The 22,953-nt window shown below is 50.7% G+C and overlaps 1 long non-coding RNA gene across 2 annotated transcripts in view; it reads right to left on the bottom strand.

The window, feature by feature from the left end:
* The window catches only part of LOC119964782, a 163,349-nt gene that overhangs the window by 98,949 nt on the left and 41,447 nt on the right, over positions 1-22,953 (bottom strand). The gene's annotated exons all lie outside the window — the stretch shown is intronic.

The following is a 22,953-nucleotide window of genomic DNA, read 5'->3' as shown; positions in this document are numbered from 1 at the left end:
TCCATTATATGTATTGTGTCCTTGTGGGCTCTGTATACGAGCCGTTGCGCGGCTCTGCCCATAGGGGGAGATGAGGTGTTTGTACTGGGCTCCACCCTTGGCTCCGCCCATGGCTCCACCCATGGCTCCTCCCACTAACCGGAACTATAAAGCTCTGCAGTTGTGAGCCTGCTGCCAGTTTATCTCGTCGCAGGCAGGCTCAGTTGTAAGACTATTAAAACCACTGTTCACTTCCAATCACGTGTCTTGTGAATTCATGGTCTCATCAATTTAATAGCCTTAGGAAACCTGAAGAAAACTACTATGGGATCAGCCCTCAAACCTGACCGACTAGAACGCGACCCGCAGGCTGCAGAGGCGAAATAAATCTTTCTACACTGGCTCAGATGTTTCAAGGCCTACCTGACTGAATCAAGCACTTCAGAAACTACGGAGGAGCAGAAACTCAGCCTACTGCGTCGCAAGGGTGCGCCACCGTACTACCTCGTATACGGAGGCCCTGGCCCTGCTCGATCGAATGGACGTGAGGCCCATCAACGAGGTCTACGCGCGCCACATTTTTACGACCCACCGCCAGCGCCCCGCGGAGTCGCTGGATGAATTCCTGCGCGATTTAAAAGCTTTAGCTCGGGACTGCAATTATCAAGCTGTATCAGCTGCCCAACATATGGAGCTCTCTGTCCGAGATGTATACGTGGCAGGGCTCAAGTCCAACTATGTGCGCCAGCGGTTGCTTGAGAAAGGGGCCCAGAACTTGGAGGACACTGTAGAGTTAGCTACAACCATGGAGGTCTCATTCCGCAGCCTCACCTCGTTCCCCGCGGACCAAGCGACCCCATCGTGGGCCCCTGACCAGCGACTGCCCCAGGCCTGCGCCGCGCGGCCACCCACCCACTACGCAGCTCCAGCGTGCCATTTTTGTGGGCAGCCCCAACACCCACGGCAGCACTGCCCGGCCCGCAACGCGACCTGCAGCAGCTGCGGTCGCAAAGGACACTATGCCCAGGTCTGCCTGGCGAAGAAAACTCCTACCCCAAACTCTCCTGCAGCCCAGAGCACTCGCTTCCCAAACTCACAGGCCCGCAGGCCCCGTAATGCTGCAGCCTGTATGCCAACTCCGCCCCCACCCGACATGTGCGACTCATGGGGGCCGCCATCTTGGCAACCGTCCTCCACGTGGCCGGCCACGTGCGACTCATGGGGGCCGCCATCTTGGCAACCGTCCTCCACGTGGCCGGCAACCTGCGACTCATGGGGGCCGCCATCTTGGACGCCATCTTCCTCGCCGCCCGCCACGTGCGATCCACGAGGGCGGCCATCTTGGGCTCCATCCTCTTCAACCTCTGAAACTCATCTCGAAGACTACGACCTCCGCGGACAGTCATCACAGGGCCACTCCAGCACAGCTGATCGAGCCACTGACTACCTGCAACTCAGCGCGGTAACGTTGGACCAGTCGAGTCCGAAACACCTCCGCAACTAGTTAGGTGGATTGGCCATGCTAAATTGCCCGTAGTGTTCTAATAAAAGTAAGGTTAAGGGGGGGGGGGGGTTGTTGGGTTATGGGTATAGGGTGGATACGTGGGTTTGAGTAGGGTGATCATGGCTCGGCACAACATTGAGGGCCGAAGGGCCTGTTCTGTGCTGTACTGTTCTATGTTCTAACTCTATGATGACCGTTAAAATCAACGGGTACAGCACACCGTGCCTCTTCAACTCCGGGAGCACCGAGAGCTTCGTACACCCAGATTTGGTAAGATGCTGTTCGCTCCCTATTTTCCCTGCACAGCAAACTATCTCCCTCGCTTCGGGCTCACACTCTGTTCACCTCCAAGGGCGCACCGTCGCGACCCTAACGATTCAGGGCACCAGCTACTCGAACTTCCAGCTGTACCTACTCCCCGAACTCTGCGCCCCACTCTTACTGGGACTCGACTTCCAGTGTAACCTCAAAAGCCTCACACTCAGCTTCGGCGGGCCCCTACCCCCACTCACTATCTGCAGTCTAGCGACGCTAAAAATCGACCCCCCTCCACTCTTTGCTAACCTCACTCCGGACTACAAACCCGTAGGCACTCGCAGCAGGCGGTACAGCCTGCAAGACAGGGTGTTTATCAGAACCGAGGTCCAGAGGCTCCTAAGTGAGGGGATCATAGAGGCCAGTAACAGCCCCTGGAGAGCTCAGGTGGTGGTCGTCAAGACCGGGGAAAAATTCCGAATGGTAGTGGACTATAGCCAAACCATTAATCCGTTCACGCTCCTCGATGCGTATCCCCTTCCCAGGATTGCAGACATGGTGAATCAGATCGCCCAGTACCGCATCTTCTCCATGGTGGATCTGAAGTCTGCATACCACCAGCTCCCAATTCGCCCGGAGGACCGCCACTACACGACATTCGAGGCCGATGGCCGCTTCTTCCATTTCCTCCGGGTTCCCTTTGGCGTCACGAATGGGGTCTCGGTGTTCCAACGAGCAATGGACTAAATGGTGGACCAGTACGGGCTGCGGGCCACGTTTCCGTGCTTGGATAACGTCACCATCTGCGGCCATGATCAGCAGGACCACGACGCTAACCTCCATCGATTTCTCCAAACTGCCCACAAACTTAACCTCACGTATAAGGTGACGTATAGAGGCAGCACGGTAGCATTGTGGATAGCACAATCGCTTCACAGCTCCAGGGTCCCAGGTTCGATTCCGGCTTGGGTCACTGTCTGTGCGGAGTCTGCATATCCTCCCCGTGTGTGCGTGGGTTTCCTCCGGGTGCTCCGGTTTCCTCCCACAGTCCAAAGATGTGCAGGTTAGATGGATTGGCCATGATAAATTGCCCTTAGAGTCCAAAATTGCCCTTAGTGTTGGGTGGGGTTACTGGGTTATGGGGATAGGGTGGAGTTGTTGACCTTGGGTCGGGTGCTCTTTCCGAGAGCCGGTGCAGACTCGATGGGCTGAATGGCCTCCTTCTGCACTGTAAATTCTATAACACAGAGAAATGCGTTTTCCGCACGACCAGGCTAGCCATCCTCGGCTATGTCGTGGAAAACGGAGTCCTGGGCCCCGACCCGGACCGTATGCGCCCCCTCTCCCTCATTGTCCCAAGGCCCTCAAGAGGTGCCTGGGATTCTTCTCGTATTATGCCTAGTGGGTCCCTCAGTATGCGGACAAAGCCCATCCACTATTTAAGGCCACACTCTTTCCTCTGTCAGCTGAGGCTCGCCAGGCCTTCACCTGCATCAAGGAGGACATCGCCAAAGCGGCCTGCGGGCGGTGGATGAATCCGTCCCCTTCCAGGTGGAGACGCCTCAGCGGTCGCTCTCGCAGCCACTCTAAATCAGGCAGGGAGACCAGTCGCCTTTTTCTCCCGAACCCCCTCCGCTTCGGAACTTCGACACTCCTCAGTCGAAAAATAAGCATAAGCCATCGTGGAAGCTATACACCACTGGAGGCACTACCTCGCAGGTAGGAGGCTCACCCTCATTACCGACCAAAGATCGGTTGCCTTCATGTTTGACAACTCACAAAGGGGCAAAATTAAAAATGATAAAATCCTGCAGTGGAGGATCGAACTCTCCACCTACAAGTACGATATTATGTATCGACCGGGGAAGCTCAACGAGCCTCCAGATGCCCTGTCCCGCGGCACGTGCGCCAGCGTGCAAGACGACCGCCTGAAAGCTATCCACAATGGCCTCTGCCACCCGGGGGTCACCCGGCTCGCCCACTACATCAAAGCCCGAAATCTGCCTTTCTCCACCGAGGAGGTAAAAGCCAGGGATTGCCCGATCTGCGCGGAGTGCAAACCGCACTTCTATAGACCAGACAAGGCCCACCTGGTAAAGGCATCCCGGCCCTTTGAACGCCTGAGCATCGATTTCAAAGGGCCACTCCCCTCAACCAATCAAAATGTGTACTTCCTGAACGTCATCGACGAGTTCTCCCGCTTCCTCCTTTGCTATCCCGTGCCCCGATATGACCACCCACACAGTCATCAGAGCTCTGCACAGTATCTTCACCCTGTTCGGGTTCCCCAGCTACGTACACAGCGACAGGGGTTCGTCCTTTATGAGCGACGAGCTGCGTCAGTACCTACTCGACAAGGGCGTCGCCTCGAGCAGGACTACCAGCTATAACCCCAGGGGGAACGGGAAGGTGGAGAGGGAAAACACGACGGTCTAGAAGACTGTCCTACTGACCCTCCGGTCCAGGAATCTCCCGACCTCCCATTGGCAGGAGGTTCTCCCCGACGCGCTCCATGCTATTAGGTTCCTCCTATGTACAGCCACCAACCAGACCCCTCACGAACGGCTATTTGTTTGTTCTAGGGGCACTACCACGGGGGTTTCACTCCCAGCATGGTTGAAGACACCGGGCCCGGTTCTCCTCTGGAAGCACGTCCGGGCACACAAAACTGACCCACTTGTAGAAAGAGTGTTCCTACTCCACTCGAACCCCCATCATCGAATACCCTGACGGCCGTCAGGACACTGTTTCCCTGCAGGATCCAACTCCACCACCACTACCGCCGAGGTAGCCCTCACACTACACCCCACCCAACCCTCCGTGCCCTGCGCCCCCGCACTTACAGGTTCACTGCCCGTGCTCCGCGCCCCCGCACCTATGGGTTTCCGGTGCTCCCCGTCGCCCGTCGAACCATTCGGGTACGAAGCTCAGACCGAATCACCCCCGGAGTCCACTATCGTACACTCGCCGACCGCCCTCACCCAGCCACCCGAAGAGGCTGCAACCCCGGTGCTCCGCCGATCCCAAAGGACGACTCGGCCGCCGGACCGGCTCAATTTGTAGATCCATCACCCCCGCCAGACTTGATTTTTTTACAGGGGGTGAATGTGGTGAATTATAAACCTAGTAATTCACACTGTGTTGTATTATATGTATTGTGTCCTTGTGGGCTCTGTATACGAGCCGTTGTGCGGCTCTGCCCAGAGGGGGAGATGAGGAGTTCGTACTGGGCTCCACCCTTGGCTTCGCCCATGGCTCCGCCCATGGCTCCTCCCACTAACCAGAAGTATAAAGCTCTGCAGTCGTGAGCCTGCTGCCAGTTCATCTCGTCGATGGCAGGCTCAGTTGTAAGACTATTAAAACCACTGTTCACTTCCAATCACGTGTCTTGTGAATTGATGGTCTCATCACCACCCTGCCAATGTAACTGTTTAACTGCTTTTTAAAGCACAAAATTGTACCCGCCTCTACCACTGCCTCTGGCAGCTCGTTCCAGATGCTCAAAACCCGCTGTGGGAATAAACTTTCCCTCTGTTCTCTTTTGTATCTCTCCCCTCTCACTTTATACCTATTCCCTCTGGTTCTAGACTCCTCTACCTTTGGGAAAAGGTGTTGACTATCTTCCTAATCTATGCTGCTCATTATTTTAGAGTAAGAAGTCTTACAACACCAGGTTAAAGTCCAACAGGTTTGTTTCAAACACGAGCTTTCGGAGCACTGCTCCTTCCTCAGGTGAATGCCCCTATCCTCATTCACCTGAGGAAGGAGCTGCGCTCCGAAAGCTCGTGTTTGAAACAAACCTGTTGGGCTTTAACCTGGTGTTGTAAGACTTCTTACTGTGCTCACCCCAGTCCAACGCCGGCATCTCCACATCATTATTTTAGAGACCACTACAAGATCACCCCTAAGCCTCCTACGCTCCAGGGAAAAAGGTCCAAGCCTATCCAGCCTCTCCTTATAATCAGACAATCAAGTCCTGGTAGAATCCTCGTAAATCTCTGCTGCACTCTTTCCAGTTTAACAATATCCTTCCTATAATAGGGTGACCCGAACTGAACACAATATTCCATGTGTGATCTTACCAATTTCTTGTACAACTTCAACAAGATGTCCCAACTCCTGTATTCAATATTCTGACCAATAACACCTAGTATGCTGAATGCCTTCTTCACCACCCTGTCCACCAGTGACTCCATCTTCAAGGATCTATGAACCTGTATTCCTAGATCTTTTTGTTTTGTACCTCTCCCCAGCTTCCTACCAATAACTGAGTAGGTCCTGCCCTGATTTGATCTACCAAAATGCATCACCTCACATTAATCTAAATTAAACTCCATACAATTTGTCCAACTCCTCTAAACCTGCAAATTTGCCCCCGATATACAAGTCCCTGAAGTACTCAATCCCCACCTGCCACCACGCCCAGAAACTTGCTTGCAGTCTCGCCACCATGAATCTATGGTTGTCGCAGACAATGCTCACAACGACCTACCCTCCAACCCCAGGTGCTGCCTACACTGCCCCACACCCTTAAAGCTGACACCACCCTGGGCTCGTGGAGTAGCTGACTGGTAAGAATGGCAAAGGTGCCAACAACAAAGCCCTCAAACTCGTTTCCCTCCAAGATTCCGCCTCCACCCATCCCTAGACCGACCTCTCCACCACAGCCCATTTTCTCACCATTGCAATATTTGCCACCCAATAATAATTTGGGCAAGGCTAGCACCACACCCCCTCCCCCCGCCCCACACCCACACAAACCCAGAGAAAAAAGACTTCAGAACAAAGATCAGGAGGTTCTGAAACACAAACAAAAACCTGGGCAGCACCATCATTTTCACTGTCTGCACCCGCCCAGACAGCAATAGCAGCAAAACATCCCACCTCTTAAAATCCACCTTCGTCACCCCCCCAACAATCGGGCCAAATTCAATCTATGCAGCTGGGCCCAGCTCCATGCCACCTGAATACCAAGGTACCTAAAGCTCATCCTCACCACCTTGAATGGTAGCTCCCCTAACCTCCTTTCTTGCCTTCTGGCATTGATCGGGAATATCTCATTCTTTCCCATGTTCAATTTATATTGAAAAAAATGATAGGCCTGCTCGTAATCATGGTTTTTAAATATTCTTAAAAATTCTTAATTTCTTATATGTGTCACATCATCAGACTAAACGGACAGCATCTAAATCAATGCAATCCAAAGTCCCAAGCTATTTTATAATTTCAGGTTTTGCTAATAAGTGGTATTGAATTCTTATTCCGTCTTGATACAGCCAGGATTCCTGCAGCACTGATTGCACACTTCGTTGTCATTTCCAATTGATACTTTACCTATGAATATTTTCAGACTGTATTTGAGCAAAATATAGCTAATTCAAAAGTTTAATAAGCAATCCTGTCAGACAGGGAACTGAACTGGCTGACAAGGTAAAAGTCCCTGTGCTTGATGATTTATCAAATAAGGAAAACAATGTAATGTGTTCTTCCTGACATTTCCGGCATTTCACAGAAAAAACCCCTAACTGAACAAAATACTTATTGAGGAAACATTGCTTCCTCTGAGGATTCATGTGTTCAGAGAATTGAACACAGCAAATCCGCCCACCTCCCCTCCATTCCCTCCCCACTGTTTCACACGCACATGGACACAATGTCAATGAAAATTAGTATAAACTGGGATTTTCCAAGTGAAACTTATGAAAACGTACTTTCTTGGGACCCCAATTCTCAAGACACGCCAACCTGCTTTTGGATAGCATCCATGCAGAGCACCTTTATTTTCTTTTTTAAAAAATTTTGAGTATCCAATTCTTTTTTTTTTCCCAATTAAGGGGCAACTTAGCATGGCCAATTCACAGTGTATCCTCAATGCAATCAAAACTTTTGCAAAAATCTTGTTTTAATATTTTATGATTTATATTTGTGGTGGGCACTTGTGGAATTTCAAGGAGCTGTCGCATTCTGTAGGTGGGCCCTCGGTAAAGCAGCAATCATAGATCTCATAGAATTTATAGTGCAGAAGGAGGCCGTTCGGCCCATCAAGTCTGCACTGGCCCTTGGAGACAGCAACCCACTTAAGCCAACGCCTCCACCCTATCCCCGTAACCCCACCTAACCTTTTTGAACACTAAGGGCAATTTATCATGGCCAATCCACCTAACCTGCAGAACTTTGGACTGTGGGTGACTTGTTGCTATATGTGGCGGACCCAGTGGGGGGAATGCCGGAGGTGATGAAGATTCTCAGGGAATTTGGGGGCTTTTCAGGGTACAAGCTCAACCTGGGTAAGAGTGAGTTGTTCGTCGTGCACCCGGGGAATCAGGAGGAGGGGAATGGTAGGCTTCCACTGAAAAGGGCAGGGAGGAGCTTTAGGTACCTGGGAGTCCAGGTGGCCAGGAGCTGGGGGGTCCTACACAAACTTAACCTCACAAGGCTGGTGGAGCAAATGGAGGAGGAGATTAAAAGGTGGGACATGTTGCTGCTGTTGCTGGCGGGCAGGATGCAGTCAGTTAAGATGACGGTGCTCCCGAGGTTTTTGTTCCTGTTCCAGTGCCTCCCCATCCTTATCCCGAAGGCCTTTTTTAGGAGGGTCAACAGGAGTATTACGGGATTTGTATGGGCGCATGGGACTCTGAGGGTGAGAAGGGTGTTTTTGGAGCGGGGCAGGGGTAGGGGCGGCTGGCGCTGCCCAACCTCTGTGGGTACTATTGGGCTGCCAACGCAGCGATGGTGTGTAAGTGGGTAATGGACGGGGAAGGGGCAGCATGGAAGAGGATGGAGATGTGTGGACACGAGCCTGGAGGCGCTGGTAACGGCACCGTTGCCGCTCCCTCCAACGAGATATACCACGAGCCCGGTGGTGGTGGCTACCCTCAAAATTTGGGGGCAATGGAGACGGCATAGGGGGGAGGTGGGGGACTCGACGGAGTCCCCGATACGGGGGAACCACCGGTTTGTTCCAGGGAGCATTGATGGTGGGGTTCTTAGCTGGCACAGGGTAGGTATTAGGAGGTTGGGGGACCTGTTTGTAGATGGGAGGTTCGCGAGCTTGGGGGAGTTAGAGGGGAAATTTGGGCTCCCCCCGGGAACATGTTTAGGTACATGCAGGTTAGGGCATTTGCCAGGCGGCAAGTGGAGGGGTTCCCTCTGTTGCCCCCACGTAGGGTACGGGACAGGGTGCTCTCGGGGGTGTGGGTTGGAGAGGGAGGATTTTGGACGTGTACCACGTAATGCAGGAGGTGGACGAGGCCTCGGTGGAGGAGCTGAAGGGTAAATGGGAAGAGGAGCTGGGTGAGGAGATTGAGGAGGGGACGTGGGCGGATGCCCTGGAAAGGGTGAATTCCTCCTCTTCTTGTGCGAGGCTTAGCCTCATACAGTTCAAGGTGCTGCATAGGGCTCATATGACTGGGACGAGGATGAGCAGGTTCTTCGGGGGCGAAGACAGGTGTGCTAGGTGCTCGGGGAGCCCAGCGAACCACGCCCATATGTTCTGGGGGTATTTTGGAAGGGGGTAGCAAACACGGTGTCGAGGGTGGTAGGATCCAGGGTCAATCCAGGCTGGGGACCCGCAATATTTGGGGTTGCAGTGGAGCCGGGAGTGCAGGAGGCGAAAGAGGCCGGTGTTCTGGCCTTTGCGTCCCTAGTAGCCCGGCGGAGGATTTTGCTTCAGTGGAAGGATGCGAGGCCCCCAAGCGTGGAGGCCTGGATCAACGATATGGCGGGGTTCATCAAATTGGAGAGGGTGAAATTTGACCTCAGGGGATCGGTACTGGGGTTTTTCAGGCGGTGGCAGCCTTTCCTTGACTTCCTGGCAGAACAGTAGGAAAATAGGCTGGCAGCAGCAGCAACCCGGGGGGGGGGGGGGGGGGTTGTTTCGGTGGAGGGGAGAAATGTGTACATGTGTTTGTTGAATATGCCGGGTGCTAATCTATTTCTTCTTTTTGTAATTCCGGGGGGGGGGGGGGGGTTTGGTTTTGGGGTGTTTTTTTTGGGGTTTTTTTTCTCGTTTTTGTTGTCAATACTGTTTTCTTGTTGATATTTTCTGTTTTTGATATTTTGTGAAAATCTCAATAAAAATATTTTTTTTAAAAACTTTGGACTGTGGGAGGAAACCAGAGCACCCGGAGGAAGCCCACACACACATGGGGGTAACGTGCAGACCCTGCACAGGCAGTGGCCCAAGCCGGGAATCGAACTGGGACCCTGGAGCTGTGAAGCAATTGTGCTAACCACTGTGCTACCGTGCTGTACACGCAATTATAGAAGTGGGGTAACTACACAATGACCATGGAATGTATTTTTAGGGTGAGGGTAGTGTGGTGGTTGGGTGCCTGTGGCGTACCCCTCACAAACATCTGATCCTTGACACTTTATGCATTTTCCAATTTTTAAAGTAAACTTTTAATACGGAATTAACATTTTCAGATATGTCCAATGTTTGATGTAAAATAATATGCCCCACTAAGCTGGATTGCAAACTATAATAGTGAGTCAGTAATGTTGTAGTAATTTACTGCACTATCAACTAGAATCTTGTTTCTTGCTTCGAACCATAGAACCATAGAAAGCTACAGTGCAGAAAGAGGCCATTCAGCCCACTGTGCCAAACAAATAGAAAAAAATAAACTAGCTGCTGATTTTAATCCCACTTTCCAGCAACTGGGCCATAGCCTTGCAGATTACAGCACTTCAGATGCAGATCCAGTTAGCTTTTAAATGAGTTGAGCGTTTGGGCCTCAACCACCAATTTAGGCAGTGAATTTCAGAGACCAACTACCCTCTCGGTGAAAAGATTTGTCCTCATGTCCCTTCTAATCCTCGCACCAATCACCGTAAATCTATGATGGTGGTAATTGACCCCTCAGCAAGAGGAAACAAGCCTTTCCTGTCTACCCTGTCTAGGCCCCTCGTTATTTTGGACAACTCATTTTGGTTTTGTTCGAAAGAAAACAACCCTAACCTTTCCAATCTCTCCTCACAGCTGCAATTTTCAAGCCCTGGCAACATTCTTGTAAATCTCCTCTGCTCTCTCTCCAAAGCAATTATGTCCATCCTATAATGTGGTGACCAGAACTGTACACAAATTTTCAGCTGTGGCCTAACCAGCGTTTTATACTGTTCCATCCTTGCATCCCTACTTTTGTATTCAATACCTCATCCAAACTCTGTGCTAATCACTCACAACTGACCATGTATTCTTCTGCACGAGGAACCTCCTGTGAACACTATTTAAAGGATCAATCATCCAACTTTCAAAGAACAAAGAACAATACAGCACAGGAACAGGCCCTTCGGCCCGCCAAGCCTGTACCGGTCATGATACCAATCTTGGACGAAACCCTCAGCACTTCCTTGTGCCGTATTCCTCTATACCCATCCTATCCATGTATTTGTCAAGATGTCTTTTGAATGCCGTTAATGTATCTGCTTCCACAACCTCTCCTGGCAACACGTTCCAGGCACTCACCATCCTCTGAGTAAAAAAACTGCCTCGTACATCTCCTCTACACTTTGCCCCATGGGCCTTAACCTCATGCCCCCTAGTGACTGACCCTTCCACCCTGGGAAAGAGTGCCTGCCCATCCATTCTATCCCATGCCCCTCATAATCTTGTAGACCTCTATCAGGTCACACCTCAACCTCCGTCGTTCTAATGAAAACAGTCTGAGTCTATTCAGCTTCTCTGCATAGCTAACATCCTCCAGACCAGGCAACATCCTGGTAAACCTCCTCTGCGCCCTCTCCAAAGCCTCCTTCTGGTCGTGTGGTGAACAGAATTGCGTGCAATATTCCAAGTGCGGCCTTACCAAGGTTCTATACAACTGTAGCATGACTTGCCAGTTTTTATACTCGATATCCCATCTAATGAAGGTAAGCATTCCGTATGCTTTCTTGGCTACCTTGTCTACTTGTGTTGCCACTTTCAAAGATCTGTGGATCTGCTAGCCCAGATCTCTCTGACTTTCTATATTCCTAAGGGTTTTGCCATTTACGGTATATTTCCCCTCTATTTTAGACCTACCAAAATGCATTACCTCACATTTGTCTGGATTAAACTCCATTTGCCATTTCTCTGCCCACCTCTCCAACCTATCTATGTCCTGCCGTATCCTCTGACAATCCCCATCACTATCTGCTGCTCCACCAACCTTGGTGGCCAAATCAGTTCTGTATTCATCACACCGCCTCATCTCTGATCCCAAAGAACAAAGAACAAAGAAAAGTACAGCCAGGAACAGGCCCTTCAGCTCTCCAAGCCTGCACTGACACATGTGACTTTTGTACCAGTCTGCCATGAGGCACCTTGTCAAAGGCTTTACTGAAGTCCATGTAAACAACATCCACTGCCCTCCCCTCATCAATTATCTTTGTCACCTCCTCAAAAAACTCGATCAAGTTAGTGAGGTACAACCTCCCCTTCACATAACCATGCTGTCTATCACTAGAACATAGAACATACAGTGCAGGAGGCCATTCGACCCATCGAGTCTGCACCGACCCACTTAAGCCCTCACTTTCACCCTAACCCCGTAACCCAATAACCCCATCTAACCTTTTTTGGTCACTAAGGGCAATTTATCATAGCCAATTCACCTAACCTTCACATCTTTGGACTGTGGGAGGAAACCAGAGCACCTGGAGTAAACCCACGCAGACACGGGGAGAACGTGCAGACTCCGCACAGACAGTGACCCAGCAGGGAATCGAACCTGGGACCCTGGCGCTGTGAACCACAGTGCTAATCACTTGTGCTACTGTGCTGCTAATGAGTCCATTTGTTTCCAAATTGGTATAAATCCTGTCCCTGCAAATTCTCTCCAATAATTTACCTACTACCGACGTGAGGCTCCCCAGCCTATAGTTTCCACGATTATCACTGCTACTTTTCTTAAACAGCGGTACCACAATAGCTATTCTCCAGTCCTCTGGGATCTTACCTATAGCCAATGAGGATACAAAGATGTCAGTCAAGGCCCCAGCAATTTCCTCCCTTGCTTAATTTAGTATTTTGGGGTAAATCCCATCTGGCCCAGGAGGCTTATCTACCTTAATATCTTTTAAAAGACCCAATACCTCCTCCTTTTCGATGACAATATGACCCAGACTGTCCACACATCCTATCTAAGAATTATCTTCCACACAATTTCCTTTTCTTTGGTGAACACTGATGTTCCTCTGGCTCAACACACAGATTCCCCCCCCCCCCCCCCCCCCCCCCACAGTCCTTAAGTGGTCCAACCACTTATGGTGAAGAACCAGAGCTGGAAATGTTGCCATTCAAATGGTCCAAACCAAGTTCCGATACCTGGGGATCCAGATAGCCGATGATTGGACACGGATTCATACGTGGAACCTGTCAAGCCTAGTGGAGGAAGTAAAGAGAGACCTGAGGAGTTGGTCTCACTCCTGCACTCCCTGGCAGGAAGAGTGCAGACAATAAAAATGAACGTGCTGCCAAGGATCCTTTCTTATTCAGATCCCTCCTGATCTTCAGCCCCAAAGCCTTCTTCACCAAGGTAGATAAGTCAATTATGCTGTTGCTTGCGTGGTTCTCACCCCCACACCCCAAAATGATGTGCAAGGTAGGTGGATTGGCTATGCTAAATTGCCCCTTAATCGGAAAAAAGAAAGAATTGGGTACTCTAAATTTATAAAAATAAAATAAAAGTTAATCATGGCATTTGTGTAGGTTAGAAAAAACCGCGGACCCGCAAAAGCATCTTACAAAGAAGGCAGAGCACGGGAGGCCTGGCACTGCTGAACCTCCTACTCTACCACTGGGCAGCGAATGCAGAAAGGGTGCAGGGGTGGCTGAGAGAACAGGGGGCGGAATGGGTGCAGCTGGAGGGGACCTCCTGTATTGAGCCATCCCTCCGTGCACTGGACACGGCTAAATACTTGTGGAGCCCGGTGGTAGTGGCTACACTAAGGACCTGGAACCAACTAAGGCACCATTTCAAACTTGGTGGCATGTCCAATGGTGACATTGCAGCCCCCATCTGCAAAAACCATAAATTCATCCCGCCAAAAATAGATGCCACCGTCAAAATGTGGAGTCAGGACAAAGGGGTACGGAGTAGGGGGCGAGTACATAGATGATAGAGTGGCGACCCTTGGGGAGCTAACAGGGAAGCTCCAGCCGCCAAAAGGGAACAAGCTCCGATACTTACTCAACGTTGGTCCAGCTACCCGGACACACCCTACTGGACAGAGTGCTGGCAGCAGACGAATTAAGGGTTGGTAAATGAGCCGACATGTACAGACGAATGTTACAGGAGGTCAAGGCCCGGCTGAACGAGACAGGGGAAAGACGGAAGGATGAGCTAGGCATAGAGATAGGGGGAGGACTCTGGATCGAAGCACTGCATAGGGTGAACTCCACCTCCTCATGTGCAGGGCTGAGCTGAACGCAGCTAAAGGTAGTGGACAGGGTGCACCTGACCAGGACATGCTCGAGTGTGTTCTTCCCAGCGGTGGAGAACAAATGTGAACATTGCCAGGTAGTTCCAGCCAACCACACCCACATGTCTGATCCTGCTCCAAGTTTGCCGGGTACTGGAGGTGCCGAGCCCGGAGTGCGCGGCAGTTGGAGCAGCTGGGGAAGACCCTAAGGATCAGTTAAGGTGGTAGGCCCGAATCCAGGACGCAACATGTAGTGGGGAAGTCGCACATTGGGTGGCTCCTGCATAAGGTGAATTTGTAAGAAACCTGAAGTCCGGTCCCGGGGAAAATTTTTTTTTCTGAGGATTGAAGAAAGAAAAATAATAAGTTGGTAAAGGATGTGAACAACAGCCGTGAGGAGCAGCTGTGAAGAAGGGAGGAAACGAGGGTTCGCTGTCAAGTGAGAGGGCCGGCAAAAGTCCTGCCAAGATGGCGGAGGACGGACCGCATGGTGGGTCCGCACTACTTACGGTGGAAAAGATGACCGCGGTGATGGCTGTGGAGCTGGAGAAGCGGTTTGCGAGGCACATGAGAGGTGTTGAGGAAGGAAATGGCGGTCGCACTGAGATCATTGGTGGAGGAGGCAATCGCCCCAGTGAGGGTGGATGTGGCAGAGGCATCGCCGAGGTGAGAGAACAAAGTGAGAAGATGAAGGAAGCGGAGGAGGCCATGTCGCAGCAAAGCGACCAGCTCACCTCGATAGGGGCCGAGCTGCGGAGGGTGGTGCAGGTCAACAGAGGGGGAGAACTGCTCCAGGTGCATAATGTCTTCGCCAACTCCACCATCAAGCCCTGCTATATCCGAACTCTAGCACCAGCCCATGGCACCTCCCGCTTCTGTTTTGCCCAGCTTAACACCTCTTCCTTCAAGCAATATTTATGGAACCAGCTAATGACTGCTCTTGGTGGCTCATTTACTTTGGGTTGCCATGAGCGGGAGTGGTGGCGGCCCCGAGGGTGTGGGGACAGTGACGGCAGCACTTGGGATCTGTTCATTGACGGCAGCTTTCTGAGCCTGGAGGAGGAATTTGAGCTGCGCGTTGGGAATGGGTTCCAGTATTTGCAGGTGAGGGACTTTGTTCGGATACAGATATCGTCCTTTCCTCACCTGCCACCCCAGGGACTACAGGACAAGATGGTGTCAAGATCAGGGGTAGGAGAGGAGACAGTGTCGGAAATGTACAAGGAACTGATGGACTGGGAAGGAGCCCCGGCATGTGGGAGGAAGAGTTGGGTAGGGAGTTGGAAGCTGGGTTGTGGGAGGATGCCCTGAGGAGAGTGAATGCATCGACGTCATGAGCTAGGCCTTAACCAGTTTAAGGTGGTACACAGGGCACATACGACCGTGGCCAAATTGAGCAGGTTCTTCGAAGGGGTGGAGGATAGGTGTGGGCAGTGTGCAGGTGAGCCCACAAATCATATCCACAGGTTTTGGGCGTGTCCAAAGCTTGGGGGATTCTGGCAGGGGTTTGCCGATATTATGTCAGAGTTCCTGAAGGTGAAGGTGGTCCCAAGTCCGGAGGTGGCGATCTTTGGAGTGCCAGAAGACCAGAAGTCCAGGGGGCGAGAGCGGACGATGTCTTGGCCTTTGCCTCCCTGGTAGCCTGGAGACGGATAGTGTTGAAATGGAGGGACCCGGGGGTGTGGGTGAGTGACCTGGCGGAGTTTCTCAGGTTAGAAAAAATAAAGTTTGCTTGAGGTGTTCTATTGAGGGGTTTGCCCGGAGCTGGCAGCCGTTTATCGACTTCTTCGAGAGAAGTTTTTTTAATACATTTTGAGTACCCAATTGTTTTTTTCCCCCAATTAATGGGCAATTTAGCGTCGCCAATCCACCTAACCTGGACATCTTTGGGTTGTGGGAGTGAAACCCACGCAAACATGGGGAGAATGTGCAAATTCCACACAGACAGTGACCCAGGGCTGGGATTCGAACCCGGGTCCTCAGCGCCGCAGTCCCAGTGCTAACCACTGTGCCACATGCCGCCCTTTTCTTCAAGAAAAGTTAAAATGTCAGCAGTAGTTTGCATTTCAAAATCCAGACCAGACAATTTTAAACGAAGTATCCACTCCAGTTCTAATAGCAAATCCAGCCTGGGATTTTACACCAACCCCTTTAAGATTTATTTGTCTTGACTGCTTTGAAAACTGCTCACAATAGTTTTAACTCTTGATTCCCAGACTGTATTAAAATGGCATCAGATGTTTGATTTAACTTCGTAGGCTGCTGTCCTACTTTAAATCTGGCTACTACAATTGTCTCTTTAACCCAGAATATTACGCTTCATTGAATTCTTCTGAACAATACCCTGGTCTCTGTTTACTTATCTCTAGACTTCTTGGATACTTCTCTTTATTACTCTAGTTTCCTTAACTAGCTGGACTTTAGATTTCTGGCATCTGTTTTCTTAACTATTATTCTATAGTATGACTTTTCTTCTAGCAAAGCTGAGAGATGCTCCCTCTCTCGCCTTCGAAACCAACTGCTTCTAGCAGAGCTCTGAGTGCTGCCGTCTCTCTCACTATCTATCTTCAACTGCCAATAAACTAAAATTTGAAGGCTTCTCGACTTTACAAGGCCACAGTTGCTAAACACCCACATGATTATGTATTTTATTTATTATTCACGCCACAGCCCTCTTTAAACAAAGGCAGCTGTGCCTTTGGAAAATACACACACACGGGCAGCATGGTAGCATTGTGGATAGCACAATGGCTTCACAGCTCCAGGGTCTCAGGTTCGATTCCGGCTTGGGTCACTGTCTGTGCGGAGTCTACACATCCTCCCCGTGTGTGCGTGGGTTTCCTCCGGGTGCTCCGGTTTCCTCCCACAGTCCAAAGATGTGCAGGTTAGGTGGATTGGCCATGATAAATTGCCCTTAGTGTCCAAAATTGCCCTTAGTGTTGGGTGGGGTTACTGGGTTATTGGGATAGGGTGGATTTGTTGAACTTGGGTAGGGTGCTCTTTCCAAGAGCCGGTGCAGACTCGATGGGCCGAATGGCTTCCTTCTGCACTGTAAATTCTATGATAACTATGATAAACACAATGGAAACACATTTGGAACTTAACTAACCTCCACACTTACAAAACCCTTTATTCAGCATGACTGTAACTATTGGTTTTACCCTTCCAGGGACAGAAACAATAAATTAAATCCAGTTAAAACTATACCCTATTTCTAATGTTTGCCAATATACATATAAATCCATTCAATCTACTTTTAGGGGCAACACATTGGCACAGTGGTTAGCCCTACTGCATCACAATGCCACAGACCCAAGTTCGATTCCGACTTTGGGTGACTGTGTGGAGTTTGCACTTTCTCCCTGTGTCTACATGAGTTTCCTCTGGGTGCTCTGGTTTCCTCCCACAGTCCAAGATGTGCAGATTAGGTGAATTGGCCATGCTAAATTGCTCTTAAGTGTCCAAAGATGTGTAGGTTAGGTTGCAGGAATGGGGCAGGAGACTGGCCCTGGGTACAGCGCTCTTTCGGAGGGTCGGTGCAGACTCTATGGGCTGAATGGTCTCCTTCTGCACTCCAGGGATTCTATGATTCTTTATTTTCCAAAAACCTGGCACTGTTCCAAGAAGAGCAGGGGAAGTCTGCCTGAAGACCTGGCTAACACTTAGCACTCATCTAACAGCACTAAAACCAGTTATGCAATCATTATTCAATTGCTATTTATGCACATATTAACTGTTGCGTTTCCATGCACGACAACATTGACAACATCTCAAAAGTACTTAATTAGCTGTAAAGTACTTTGGGCCACCTTGACATTATGAACACTGCTAAATAAATACAAGTTCCTTTTTGTCTTTGTTTTGGACTGTGAATGATGCAATAGATTGCTTGCACAGTGTGACTGTGATGAGTCATAGGCAATTATGGTCTGATGTCGTCTGTAACCGTGTTTAGGAATTAGAGGGGAATATCCTTGGTTTTACCTGAATTGGTTGATGGTTTTTAAAATATTTCCCCACCTCTTTCAGGCAGACAAGGTTGCATATAAACAGTGCCTTTCACAACTACAGAATGTCCCGAAGTGCTTCACAACCAATTGAATATTTTTGAATTATCGTCTAATGTAGGAAACACAGCTGCCAATTTGCACACATCAAACTCTCACAGTGACGTGATCCTAACCAGATAACCTGTTCTGTGATATTCATTGAAGCATAAATATTGCCCAGGTCACTTAAAATACATCAACTATTGGTCCTCAAAATAATGCCATGGGATTTCCTTACATCCACGTGAGGGGGCAGATGGAGTCTCAGTTAACTGCCAGTTCGATAGCTCTTACAAAAAGCTGACCCAGGCAAAATGGGCTGAGTGGTCTCCTTCAGTGCTGTAGTCCACAGATGTGCAGGTTAGGAAGGTTGGCAATATATTTTTATTAAAAACAGTAAAAGATATATGCAAGGCCAATCGGTACAAACACTAATTTTCTTTTGGAGAAACCGGGTACCTTCCCCTCGGTACCAACGTAGGGGGAGGGGGTAGGATAATCTGATTATTAAAACAGTTCACAACAGTTGTACAAAAAAAAACAAATGGTACAAGCACTAAACTTTGTGCTGGAGAGACCAGATACCCTCGTCTCTGTCCCAACAGAAGCGAAAGGAGGGGGGGGGGGGGGGGGAGAGGGGAAAGGAGGGTGGTGGGTAGGGACGGGGTTGGGGTGTTGCCAGAGGTGGGGGGGGGGGGGGGGGGGGGGGGGGGTAGGTCACTGCCTGAACTATCTACGGAGGGAGAAAAACAAAAGAACCTTCAATTATGATGTGCCAGATTATGGGAGTCCCCGAGAGGGGTGAGGGGTGACACAGTGTCAGGCACAAGTGAGCCCTGCACCCCACTACAGAGAGCCTCATGAGCTCCCTCCACTCCCGACACTGGGCGGCTGACAGTCTTTGTCTAGGGATGTGCAGGTTAGGTTCTGGGTTACGGGGATAGGGCTGGGTGAGGGGGAGTGTGAACGGGTAGAGTGCTTATTGGAAGGGTCAGTGCAGACCTGATGGGCCACATGGCCTCCTTCTGCACTGTAGGGATTCGATGATTCTATAAGAATCCAAAAGACTAAAGCCTCAAGTTATTGCACTCAAACCCTGGGGTAAAATCTGAACCCTTAAACTTCGAACTCAGAGACAAGTTTGTACCCAGCTGAGCCATTGCTGACTTGTAACATGGTGTACATTGTACGATAGTATGAAAGGTTATATTGCTTATGAATATTGGATGAATGAATGGGGTGAGCTTGATGGGCCCAGTAGCTTCGGTCATCCTCCTTTTTGTAGGTTTGTATTATCTTTAAGAATTGTAGGAATCATTTATTAACCTACCTGCTCACAATTTTAGCATGTGATGTTATTCATTTTGTTCTTATTAAAAGTAGGAAATTCAGAAACTATGATGAGCTTGCGTGCTGGGCTAGGAGTGCTGTAATTTGATTCTATCTATTGAGGAGGAATACAACAGCCAAATATCCTCCCAACACTTCAGTAATCAGATTGAACCTACTGTTCATGTGGTCTTTTTCCATATTAAAGTGGAATGAAATTTTACCGACTCCTTTTTTCTGAGTAAATAATTAAATAAGCATTCTCTAATTCTCTCCAAAAACTAAGTGTTGATGAAAACGGATATTTTGTTTGGAGTTTAAGTGCTTGCGTGGGCTTTATTTTAGTCAAACATTCACATTCAGCGCAATCCACTCGTAGCCAGAGGGAATTTAGCAGGAACATATCAACACCTTTAATCATTTTCCTCTCTCAGCTTTGCTGCCAATGACTCTTCGCTGCTCTGATGATGATTTTTAACTCCTTGCTGGGATAAGGTCAATCACCCTACTTTCCAAGTAGCCATCATTTGTGTGAAACAAGTGTGGACAACAAGAAGTCAGCTATCCATCCATGGCAGGATCACAACGAAACTAAATGCTGTCTTGATCATAAGCACAATTCCAACTGGATAGCCATCAGGAGCAGGTTGCCGGTTTGATTTGTTAACCCCCCCCCCCCCCCCGCCCCCGCCCAGTGCCATACGAGAACTATACGTAAAATCGCCATAGTCCCTAGGATGACCATAGGCTGCTTTCCACTTTGAGAACTGATGGTGATGCTTTAACCTGAGGATCATTGAAGGAGGAGAGGGGCAAGGTCGAGAAGGCAGGGCCTTAGGGCAGCACAGTGATGCAGTGGGTTAGCCCTGCTGCCTCATGGCGCCGAGGTCCCAGGTTCGATGCCGGCTCTGTGTCACTGTCTGTGTGGAGTTTGCACATTCTCCCTGTGCTTGCGTGGGTTACGCCCCCACATTCCAAATATGTGCAGGTTAGATGGATTGGCCATGCTAAATTGCCCCTTAATTGGAAAAAATGAATTAAAATAAATTAAAGAAAAAAAGAGAAGGCAGGGCCTTCATGAATAACCACAAACAATTTTACTGCTCTTGACTGACGTTTTGAGTTTTGACTTTGACAAAGAATCATCCAGACTCGAAACGTTCAGCGGAATTCTCTGCGTCAGAAACTAAGCGCTGACGCCGGAGCTGAATCGGTGGTGTTCCACGACAGCAAAGCTGGCGCCGTACCCAGATCAATCCACCGACCGTTAAGGGGCTAGCACCGGCGCCACGTGGAACATGACCGATTCCAATGAAAAATGGTGCCAGATTCGCCAGATTCAAGATTGGCACTCGAGAGGCCGACAAACTGCAGCCGCATATAAGCACCCTATACCCCACATACACCATCCCAGCCAACAAGATGGCAGCAAGGAGAGTGGCGCTGTGGGCCACCGACACCGAGCTGGAGACCTCACTAGATGCAGTGGAGCAGAGGTGGGCCGCCCTGTACCTTGGGGTGGGAGTGGGGAGGGGGTAACCACTCGCCGCCATGCACTGGCCTGGGTGGCAGATGGGAGAGGTTGTGAGCACCATGGGCAAACCACTAAGACCAACCTGCAGTGCCTCAAGAAACTGTACAACCTCCTCAGGGCAGCCAGGGTGAGTAGGCAGCACTGTGCCCCTGGTACTAACTCCCATTAAATACACCTGTAAACAACCCCCCCTCCCCACTCTGCACCACTTGCCAGTGCTCGGTGCCCTGGCTACCAAGGCCACCAGCCACCCACCCGCTGTGCTGTATGGTGGCGTCCATGGTGGAGGCCTTGGGGGTAAAAGTTTCGGACATGTGTCAAGATGTCCAAGGTTTGGAGCACTCTGTATGGGCAGTGGCCGAGGCCCAGGACAGGGCTGCCCTCTCACAGGCAGCCATGTGCCAGGGCCACCTGGACATTCAACAGCACTCCTAAGCGTGGCCCAGTGAAAGTGGGCCATGGCTGATGGTGGGTGGCAGCATTGCCCAGGCACTTGTAAGGCATGGCAGAGACCCAGAGGGCGGTGGAGCAGGTCACTGGCTGATGCGGCACAGACCCAGAAGTTTGTGGCACAGTCGCAGTGTGATGTGGCGCAGTCCGAGAGGGAGGTGGTCCACTCCTTTGTGCTTCATGGCCGCGAGCATAGAGATCATGGTCGGGGCGGGCCTCCAGGACTGGCAGTGCCAGGTGGCGGGGATGCCTCAGGGGTTATCTCCATTTGCATCACGTCCCATGGAGTAGCCCAGGGGCCATCAGGAGCCCCAAGAGAGATAGTGGTGCTGGGGCCCGTGCCGGTGACTCCTGCAGGGGAGGTGCTGTACAGCACAGCGCCTCGGACTCTCTCCGCCACCTCTCCCCCCTGTCCGAGGCACACCTTGTTGGAAACAGGCAGAACAAGAAGGCACCACAATACCTGGGACACCCAAGCAGCGTGGCCCATCCAGGCCCAGTTGCCTAAGAAGACAGCCGCAAAAGGGGACCCAGGATATAGGGTGGGAATCACAGCAGGCCGCCTCCACTCCTGATGTACTCCCGAGCATCCGCCGAGGTGTAGCATTAGGCCCTGTAGGGCCAGAAAAGTAGACGCCAGTTAAGTTGGCATGGGTTTAGGGCACAGTATAGCATTTGGGGCTAGGGAATAAAGCTGCATATATTTGTTCACGTTAAAATTCTATGCACAATGTTCCAACCTGCCTCGGTGCTCTGTCAAATGAGAATGAAGGATGGGCTGGGCTGGGCTGGTGGGGAGGATGGTGGAGATGGACAGATATTGTGTGTAGGCTTGGCCCAGGGACCACAGTTCAGCCAGCACTCACCGCTCCGGTGTCCCACCCATACGACCAGTATCACAACCGGGGCCACGGTGGGGAGTCAGTGGGGTGCGCAGCAAGATGGCTGCCTTCCAGGCTGCGGCAATGGCGGTCTGTGCCTAGACACCCTGGTCCCATGAGGATCACCTCGACCCCACGGCCCATCCCCTGACCACCACCCTCTGCCCCCCCCCCAGGATTGGCGGAGGCCCCCTGCCCCCCCTCCCTGGGGCAATTCGAAGACCGGCAGCCTCTGTGTGTCCTACATCCTCCCTTTCCCTCGCCAGCTAAGGAGCTAGTTTCTCAATTAAAAAATGTTTTTTTTAAGAGTATCCAACTATCATTTTTTGTTCAAATTAAGGGGCAATTCAGCATGACCAATCTACCCAACCTACGCATCCCAGTGCCGTGGGGGAGAAACCCCCGCAGACATGGGGAGAACGCGCAAACTCCACACGGACAGCGACCCAGGGCCGGGATCCGAACCCGGGTTAGTTTTCCAATTTTTAAAAGCACAAGTGACACTGGCCGTCGGGAACTTCCCCCAGCAGTGGCGCAGCATCACAGAGGCCCCGGAGAATACCGGGT

The sequence above is a fragment of the Scyliorhinus canicula genome, chromosome 4 (assembly GCF_902713615.1).
Source record: "Scyliorhinus canicula chromosome 4, sScyCan1.1, whole genome shotgun sequence".
Classification (NCBI taxonomy): domain Eukaryota; kingdom Metazoa; phylum Chordata; class Chondrichthyes; order Carcharhiniformes; family Scyliorhinidae; genus Scyliorhinus; species Scyliorhinus canicula.
Note: the sequence above shows the minus strand (reverse complement) of the source record. Positions and strands in the feature narration are given on the sequence as shown.